Source organism: Osmia bicornis, unplaced genomic scaffold, assembly GCF_907164935.1.
Source record: "Osmia bicornis bicornis unplaced genomic scaffold, iOsmBic2.1, whole genome shotgun sequence".
In the NCBI taxonomy this organism is placed as follows: domain Eukaryota; kingdom Metazoa; phylum Arthropoda; class Insecta; order Hymenoptera; family Megachilidae; genus Osmia; species Osmia bicornis.
This window is the reverse complement of record NW_025791458.1, coordinates 1,947,858-1,958,561: the sequence shown is the minus strand read 5'-3', so window position 1 is coordinate 1,958,561 and position 10,704 is coordinate 1,947,858.

The following is a 10,704-nucleotide window of genomic DNA, read 5'->3' as shown; positions in this document are numbered from 1 at the left end:
TATCCCTGCAAATACCTTAGATAAACCATCTCCTTTAAGAGCTATATCAGATGCTGTATCTAATGCTCTCACAGACTGGAATATTGAAACTCCTGCAGAATGGAAAGTTGCTATACCTGCTTTCATACCTCGAGATAATATAGGACAAGTATCCACTAACATTGCTAGATGCCCACTGAGAGTAAATGTAAACGCTAGAATGCCTATGTTCCCCCCTGCTCCTGCCGGAAGACCTGAAGCACCGGGTCCAAATGATCAAAACAATGAAAATTAAGATGTTTTGTAAGCCTTTCATATCACATGTATCTTAACTATTATCTTATGAATTTATCATTTACCTATCTACAACAATAATCAGTCTTGAAAGACAATATTACTTAAAAAAAAAAAAAAAAAAAAAAAAAAGGGTCATTAACAACAATAATGAATAAACAAAATAAAAGACCACTTACCCATGACGCAAACACCTCCTTCCTGGGTTTTGACAGATCCATAAAAACGGGGAACGGGATAAACGTCATATTCACTGTTATCGCAGCGTTCGGATAGAAATAACAAGCAGAACAAAAAATTTTTTTTTTTTCGCTCAAGTGACGATACTACCCGATCGAACGGATATATATATCAATTACCCCACCAGGTGCACAAAATTTCCAAGTAAAACACAGGACATTAACCGATGAAGCGCTCAATAATACTCGGAACCAGCGCATGCAAAACACCGCTGTCTCAGCGCATACCAGCCACAATAGAGGATCTAAGAATTACCAATTTCATTTTAGAAACATTGAATTTAAAAGTTAATAAGGAAGCCCAGAAGTGTCGGTCTACAATATTATTCAGTACACGCACTATATGTAATTCCGCTACGCGCCCCTACCGCCTCAATCTCAGCGGGGAGGGAAGTAAATGGTCGTCCGAAAACCATTTACTCTTTGTAACATACCAATTCGTAAACGCAAAGAAATATTAGCAAAAAAATTTTACCCAGCGCAACAAATTCACACCAACTAACAAATATTGTAATTACACTCACCTTAAAATTGTAAAACTCATTTAACTCATAAAACCGCAAACTATGAATTTGAATAACACAAGCGCTTAAAGAAAATTTTCTTTCCAGATTTATTTGTTGATATCGTACCGATATGCAACAATCTAGGCGGCCAGGTGTCACGTCCTGTGACGCATTCTTTAAAATTTCTATTTCGCCACCCAAACTCTTTAAGCCGCTATTTCGCGACCTAAATTCTTTAAACTTATATTTCGCCATACAGATTCTTTAAACTTACATTTCGCGATACAAATTCTTTGAACTTCTATTGCACCATCCAAATTCATCGCTCCGCAAAAATTCTGAGTGAGCAACTCAGCCGGGATGTCGTACGGCAAGAACGCTGACGATCCGGACGAGGTGGTTCACCCGAATTGGCAAATCAAAAGTCGACCTCATTAATCAATATATAATAACGAGACCAAACCGCCCGCGTTCAGACAAAAATTATACTACAGACCAATTATAGTACAGAACCCGTATCAGATCAAATTCAGTGTAGAACCAGTAGCAGACAAATTATACTACAGAAACAACACAGATTAATTATAGTGTATAACCGGATCACTTCTGTAAAAATTCATTCAAAATCGGCCGGTCCGTTTAACGCGAATCCGGGATTCAATTTAAATACGCATACAGAAATCCACAAAGTACGACTCTGCTACGGGACTCAGAGACCCGACAGAGCAAATCGTCATCTGTAAAGAGCGCGCAAGTTAAGGATTGTATTTAAACCCAATAAACATTTGTTGTGATCGGAAGTGTGTGATCTTGACTCGAACGTCTACCCTACCGTCTACATCCACCAGGACGACCTATTTCTACAGGTATCCTCGCCCAGCGAAAGGTAAGTAAGAACCTCTACCTAGCTAACAACGTGGATACAAATCATACAAAAAGTGTACGCGGAGAACTCAGTGAGAGGGAGAACTTCGCGACATTACAGTGACAATACGCGTTTACGATCCCCGTCGACCGTTGTCTCGAACGTTCCTAAACGTTCGTCGACGTTTTCAAACTCTCAGTGGTTGTCACGCAAACCTCGCTTTTCATTCCATTCAGATCATTCTATAACATTTCAAACAAATCACTCTCATCCTTTATGACACTCATTCTCCCATGGAAGGAACGGCTGACGCATGCTTTACAGGTATGAGAGGTATCCGCTTGTAAAATGGGGCGAAAATCGCGTTTTCTTTATTCTGCGCAGTTAAGCTGGGATTCCTCCATGTGCGTCGCACTGCTTAACCGCGCGGTGAAGGATGTTTATGATACCTCTCCTTGACCTCAACGGTTTCGAATTTCGGTACATTTTCAAACGTAGTTCCAACGGCAATCGTCCCAAGGAAGATTAGTTTATATTATTTGAAAGAGCCAAATAGCCTTCTTTGTGTTCCTCGCCTGGGATACTTCCAAGTGCGTCGCACTGCCGAGGCACACAAATTAGGTATACTGGAAAGTAGCTATTGAAATGAAATAAAAGAGTAAAAAGGAAAAGAAAGGTCAATTTAAATCTCAAACTCCTTTCTCGTGTTCTCGTGTGGAATACCTTCACGTGCATACGCACCCGACGAAGAAGCACGAGATCGGAGGAGCGCGAACAGAAACGGAAAATTTAGAAAAATCAGACCCTTCCTTGCATCCCTCACGTGGAATACTTTCAAGTGCTACGCACCCGATGAGGAACGCAAGGTTGGGTTGGTGAAAAAAAACCAGCCCGGACGTAACACGTACAAAATCCGCAAAATACGACTCTGCTACGGGACCCAGAGACCCGACAGAGCAACTCGTCATTTGTAAAACACGCGCAAGTTAAGAACTGTACGTAAAACCAATAAACATTTGTTGTGCTCGGAAGTGTGTGAACTTCAATTAAACGTCTACCCTACTGTCTACATCCACCAGGACGACTTATTTCTACAGGTATCCTCGCCCAGCGAAAGGTAAGTAAGAACCTCTACCTAACTAACAACTTAGATCCAAATCATACAAAAAAATACGCGGAGAACTCAGTGAGAGGGAGAACTTCGCGATATTAAAATAGTTATGGCTCAACACGCGTTGGAATTGTTAAACATAATTTTAGCAGAAGAATATAAGATTCTTTCGGACTCTTCCGGAGAGCCTATTGCGCCGAGTTCCAAGGTATATGAAACAATCAGTATTGTTTTTGAAAATGTAACTGGGAGAAATCTGTCGCCAAAGTACATTTATACGATTTTAAAAGGAAATAGATATGATCTTTGGGATAAATTTCTTAAATATCATGATATTAAAAAATCTCTCATTCCTATGTTAGATATTTCAACAAGTACTTTAGATGACTCTCGCAATGAACAGAAAATTGAATTACAATTGATCTTGCCATTCAAGACATGGCTAGCAATGGGTTTTGAGAAAGTAGAATATACAGACAAACTACGGTCAAAAAGATCTTACAATGTATTGTTTCGAAAAATTTGGACTGATACTAGTCCACATTTTTGTAAGAGTTTGCAAAAGAAAAAAAGTTGATATAGTTATGTTACAAAATGGAAATCTTTGCGAATCATTAAAAGATGGAAAAGATAGACTAATCGTTATAAACACATGTGGATTTGATAGTATTGTTCAGCTGTTTGCTGCTGCATGCATACATGAAGAATTTTATGATATTCTAATAAACGCTACATCTAACATATTCCAATTTATTAAACATTTTATTCATAAAGGTCCAATCAAATCAATTTATAGACAACGCGCAACAATATTACGCAGTATCGAATATTTCGTTAGCAAAAATGAGTTTAATGTCATTACTATAAATGCGCTTTCAAATGTTTCCAATTTATGCGAATATCTTTTCAAAGAAGAGCCAAGTTGTACTTTACAAAAGGAATGTACTAAATGTAAAAAAGTAATAACTAGGAACGTGATCCTTATAAATCTCGATTTTCAAATAACGTCGCTGTTGCCCAGGCTATTCAAGATTATATAACTCATAATCATAAAAAATGTAAAGAATGTGGCGAAAACGTAGAAATAAGGAAAAACTATCATTCGCACTTACTTATTGAATGCATTGGAGACGAAGACAGCAAAGTAAAGTTAAAAATTTTTCCGAAAATGCTCGTGCTTCATAATTCAACATTTTCTTTGACTGGTGTTATACATTATAACGGAGGACGCAATAAAAATTCCGCTGGACATTACACGGCTTATGCTCTGTATACTGACAAATGGATGCTTTTCGATGATTTATTGAAAAAATGTAGATCTGTTAATGAAGACACCATCATAAATCCATCAGTTTGTTTATATACAAAAATAAATTAAAAACTAAAATTGTAAAACTTTTAAAAATTACAAGTTTGTAGGCGAGGGAAAAATAAAATAAATGCTCTCACCGTAATGTTCGTTAACTGGGCGTTTTAATAATATAATTAACTTCATTGTATCACAGTCGCGAAACCACGCCGTTTATCTAAATCGGTTGTCTCGGTCTAATCTCGTTTTAATCTGCGACTAATCTCGGTCTCTAGTCCGCGGACCGTTACCTATATATGCCTATTGCCTATTTCGGTGGTGGGGATATCCCCGAATCTTCGAGAAGATTCCATGTCGCGGTTTCTACGCTTACAAGTTATATACAAAAAAAATGTAAAAGAGGATAATAATGTAAATAATATATTGTAACGTGGTGACACCTGTGCCCCCCCCCCCCCCCCCCCCCCCCCCCCGTTACAATCGCTGCGCTTCTCCCACCTCAAATCCCACTTAAAAATGACCCTTAACCCTTCTAACACCTCACCCCTTTTCCCCGCCCGCCGGTGTCGGGCCGATGGAGGCGACGGAAAAGAGACAACAGGGATCACCCGCAAAAAGGAGCTACGAGACCGGCGACAGACCTTCCACCCTCCAGGAGAGGAAAAGCAACGCGGGACTTCGGAAAACCAGACGAAGCGGCCCAGCAGCTGATACAAATGTCCACCCGGAGCCATCTGTCGCCGAGCCCGAAGACTTCAGTCCGCCCGCCACCGCAGGAGATCAGCCGGCCCCATCGATCCCGAACACCGGCCGATCGACAATCGATAACCCATCTATTCCGTTGCTAGAAAAGGCCCCCTTCCTATTCCCCACCCCCCACCCCAAAAACCATCCCGCGACGAGCCGTCATTGAGCCCTAGGCTAAGCAAGGCGATTGATAGAGAGAGATTTTTTTGGAGAATAAGCGAAGCGTATAGCGAATTAAAGAGATTTCGAGGAGTGCGAGAGCGGGAAGTGTGGTGAGTCCCTTGCGATACTATTGTGTAAAGTACTTGAGCTTTGGCAACGGTGACTTTCGATTGCGACTTTCGTGTCCGCGTATCGCGCCGGTTATCCGACGTTATATTTTGCGAACCCTTTTGCCCAGCCCCCTATTAATCCCGTCTAAAGGAATCCCTACGCGTAACGTAACGAACTTCCAGAGAACCTTCCTCACCCTGAGATCTCCCCTCCCACGCTTATCCTCCTTGCGGACTCCCCCGCAATATTGTAAGGACGTAAGTGCCACGAGTCCCATCCCCTGTAACGACCCCCATTCTGCTCCTTTTTCCAAATTTTGATTGCCACCGCGAGTGGCTGGCGCCCAGCGTTTGTACGAGAGAATTGTGTGAAGGGATTATAGAGTGAACCCCCAAAAGGGTCACAATATATAATAACCTTATTTCATTTGACATTATACATTAATTTCACCTTCATTTACATAATTTATACTTTTAAAGTAATGTAAATAAATAGATACAAAAAGACCAAAAAGGTAAAAAAAATAAAAAATAAAGAAAAACAAGAAACCGATTCAATGACTTCCACCACGTCGCAGTGGAACAGCGCATATGCACAAAACAAGCACATAAAGAAGAAATATCTTCTAAATGATTAATATCAGGTAAGTCAATTGATTACATATATTACAAATTATACAATATTATGTCTCTCAGATGATTGCAAATGCATATTTTGGATGGAAAACTGTAGCGCGACGCATCGCGAACAAGAGTAAAGTGTCATTCATATCGATGTTCCGGAGGAATTGAAAGCTGTGCTAGGTTGTGCTAATCTAGCACAACTCAAATATACAATATTGTATTTATCAGACAAAGCATACGGATAATAATATTAAATATGTTCCAACTTACTAGAAATGTCTTTTTTATCGTAAGATTTTTGAAGTGAAAACTTCTTTAGGCGCGTTGAGCGATTTTCGGTAGGGGAAAATCTTATGGGTTCGCGTCACCGACATGCTTGAAATGACGATCGACTGCAGTGGTATGTAATAGACTGGTGCACGGGCTATAAGGGTAACGTGTTGTGGTAAGTAAAATTAAATTGACTACGTGGAAAGTATCAATATTTCTGTTTAAAAATTTAATATTATTTATTTTTTAGTTTTTTAATATTTAACCGGTAATTATTTAGATTACGCACAGTAACTCCGATTTCGATGATTTTTAAAAATGTTGTAGAAATCAACACTTTCAACAACTTTTTCCTATACATATAACCGCCGCTCAGCCTTAGTTTTCGAGATATTTTCAAAAAATTGTCGAAACTAATACATTGAATTCTGCTCGTTCGTGTGCGTCCGTGTACTTCTTACGCGTCACTGCGCGATCGCCGCTGTTCTATTGTTTTTGCAGGCAGCAGCACGGTGACCGACACCAATATATACAGGGTGTCCCAGCTTAAATGTTATAATTCCGTTATTCCGTAACTATTAATGATACAAAAAATTGTTGATATGGGAATTGCAACAGTTACGGAATAACGGAATTATAACATTTAAGCTGGGACACCCTGTATATTCATATATAACGGGTGGGCTTAAAAATTAAATTTAACTAATTTTGATGATTTTAAATCGCACTATGTGCGTCTGGTCGCCAATAGGCGACCAGAATATCGCTTTAGTTTAACCTACCCTAATTCACTAATTAGGTACATTAGATTAGGTGAGTTTAGGCTATATTAAATTCCCGGCTGTCGTTGGGCAGCCAGCACACACAAGTCCAAATACAAAATGTTTAAATATTCGTATAATTTTATTTTGTATTATCTAGCTACGACACGTTGAAGTGCAGAAGTACCCAAGGTATATGTTGATCATCAGTCGTCATGCTGTTGCCTGCAGAAACAGTAGAAAAGCGACGATCGCACACTATTGCGTAAAATGTAACACGAACGCACATAAACAGGCAGAATTTCAATGTATTAGTTTCGACAGTTTTTCGAAAATATCTCAAAAACTAAGTTCGAGCGGCAGTTATATGTATAGGAAAAAGTTGTTCAAAATTTACACGATATTTATATAAATTCCAATCAAACATTTTTGTTTCTTATTTTAGTTACCATAAGCCTATTGTATCCTTTTTAGAATAAAAATGTATATAATTGTTGCTCGTAGTGCCGATAGATGTGAGAACCAAACTAATGTTAATAATCTTAATTTACAAATTATGAAATTTTAATTTTTGATACTACAATTAATTTGAAAATTCAAAAAAAGTCACTGTTATTTCATAGTTTTAAGTTTTCACTTCTGTCGACAGTCCCTATAACTGTTCACTTTTTTTTAAATCATTTTTTGAGAGCGGTGTTTTAGCACAATGTTAGCACAATTGGAAAAATTGAAATACATGGAAAGTGGGGGGCTGGCCTAAAAAATGTTTTTTTTTCATTTTTCCATCGTATTTTTCATATTACGATTTTAATATTCGAGCACAATGTAGCACAAACCTAGCACAAGTCAGCACAATTGTCAAATTTTAATTATTTTACAAGTGGGGGGCTAACTTCTAATAGGCACATGAGAAACACTTTCAATTTTTAAAAGAACCTTTACGTGATTTTTAATGTTTCTGCACTGAATGAAATTGAAATATAGGTATGTATTTTACAGAGAAAAAAAATATGAACTTGAGTGGACACGAACCTACGAAAAAATCTCGCAGCGATTTATCAGTCAAGTGCCTTAACCGCTGGACCACCGACATCGCTGAAAAATATTTCGATTTTTTGAGATATAACTCACGTAAAGTACTTTCAATAATTCTGGTTTACTTAATTTTTTAAATTCTTATTCAGTTTCACTGTACGTAAAAACTTTGAACATTGTATAACACACTTACTTGATAAAGAACAGACGAAAATTCGCCGTACAAGTAACTTTGCCACGCAAAAAACAGCGAGAAACTCGGTTTTTAATTTTTTTAACTATGGCGCACCTGACCAAAAATTCTCAAAAAAATTGGGAATAATAGTATCGATAATATACAACTTATAGAAAAAATATGAATCCAGATCCGCAACTCCTTCCATACAAAATCGCTATTTTTCCGAATTTTTGGGGGTTTTTGATTTTTCACAGCTCGGGTTTTCAATCTAAAAATCTGCAAAGCTACTATAATATGTGCCACATGAATAGAAATATCTCTGATGTTTCTCTGAATTTTTCATGCACAAATATAGGAGAAATTGACTAAAACGTGTGTTTGAAAACATCAATCACAATTAAGAAAATAAATAAAAACAAAATTACACTAGTCTCGCACTTTTGCCAAAACAAACCTTTTTTTTCTTTAAATAATTTGTGATAACTTGTACTACGTTGTGCCGTCGATAGAAACTCGATATCTCTATTCATTTTGAAGATAAAAAATGTTGAATTTTTAGGAATACAAAATTTAATATTCGTATAACTTATGAACGGCGACAGATAATCGAATTCTACAAGTTGTGCTGAATTGTGCTACTTACAATCTGTGAGATGTGTACATGCGTTAAAAGTTGATATTAGCTTAAGTGTCAATAAAAACTAACAAAAAAGGGTGGGGTGATTAAAAAATGTGAGATTTTCGAATTTTCTTTGATTGTACCGGATTGTGCTAGACTATCACAACAATTTTTTCTAATGTCAAAATTTCGTCAGATCGCCAGATTTCGCAGCATTGGCAAAGTTAGGAATCAGACGTTAAGAATTTGCATGCGTTTTATCTACCAAAAAAGGTACATGGTGTTCTAAAACAAAATTAACTTATGAAATAGTACTAAAGTTAGCGTACATGCTTGTATACAATTATGACCAGTACCACATTGTAAGAGAGCTGGAATTAAACAAAAATACTGTGTCGCAATGATCTCATTTTGTTCTGCAAATCATGGTTGATTGGCTACAAAACTGTTGTGAAATAATCAGTGGAGAAAGAAAGATCGTAGAAACAGATGAATCAAAATTTGGAAAACAGAAGTACCATAGAGGTCATCACGTAGAAGGACAGTGGGTATTCAGTGGAATTGAAAGGGACAGTGGAAAAATATGTTTGGTGCCTGTCGAAAGCAGAGATACTGATACCTTGATGGCTATAATATTTAAAAGAGTGGATAAGGCCAGGGACAACAATTATATCCGATAATTGGAAAACCTATGATGTGTTAGAGAAAGAAGGTTACACGCATTTCTAAGTGAATCATAGTATGAATTTTGTAGATCCCGATACTGGTGCCCATACCAATCCAATCGAAAGTATTTGGAGGCACACAAAGTATTTTTTACCTGGATATTGTCAGTTAGTATTTATAACAAAAACTATCTAAATGGGAAAATATCAATCATTTTGTATCCCTTAAAGTAATGTTTATTATTTTTATTGTCTATTTCTAGAAAAAAGAATAATTTCAGCGGTTATTTAAGCCACTATATTTTTACTACATGGGCCAGAGATGACAATTTAGATTTATTTGACGTGGTATTAACAGAAATATCAAAAATATTATTTGATTCTACTGAAAACCAAGCTATGTCGAATTTGGAGGACTAATTCTGTTCATGTAGTAATAACAGCCACTTGTTTCTATTCATAAATGTATCAAAACACACTTAACCTTACCTTTTTATTGTAACTTTACAGCAAATTTCCGCAAAAAAAGACAAACACCTTAATAATGTACTTATAAAATAGTCAACTGTTCGTGAGGACGGCCGTTACACCTGGTGAGACGATCTGCGCGGTCAAGAGATGTAATAGATTGTCTTCGGGACGTTACTCGAGGTTCACAATGCAATTTCAGGTGCACACACACATTCGAGGAAACACCCAACGCAGCAGGAATTCACGAGGTTGTTCTAAAGTCTCCTTTTTGATTAAACGAGGTATCCGTTACGCGTTCGAAGGCACGTGGCTATGACGCGGGGCCCGTGCACACAATTTCCACCAATTCACGCGAGGTGATCGTCGGAACAAGGAAAACCGACCTTCCTGGTCGTGAGGCGACGCAGAGGCACTCAAATTATCCGAAGATACACACAATAGATTACTAGAATCACTCGTAAGAATAAAAGTTTGCTCAGAGAGATGCTAACGTGACGTGTACAAAGTCAACATGGCTACGCGGCACGCGTCGTTCGCACGAGGGCTGTAGTACCCGAAAGAGAACGCGAGGCGGCGACACCTCCCGGACGGGCCCCTGTACTGAGGTGACTATACAGGGTGTCATGTAACGTATTTTCACGCTCCTAGATGGGTGATAGGGGGGGGTAATTCTGAACAACTTTTTCCTTTGCGAAAAAGTGGTCCGAAGCTTCCTTTTTGAATTATTAAGCAAAAACACTGACCAATCCGAGCGCGTAT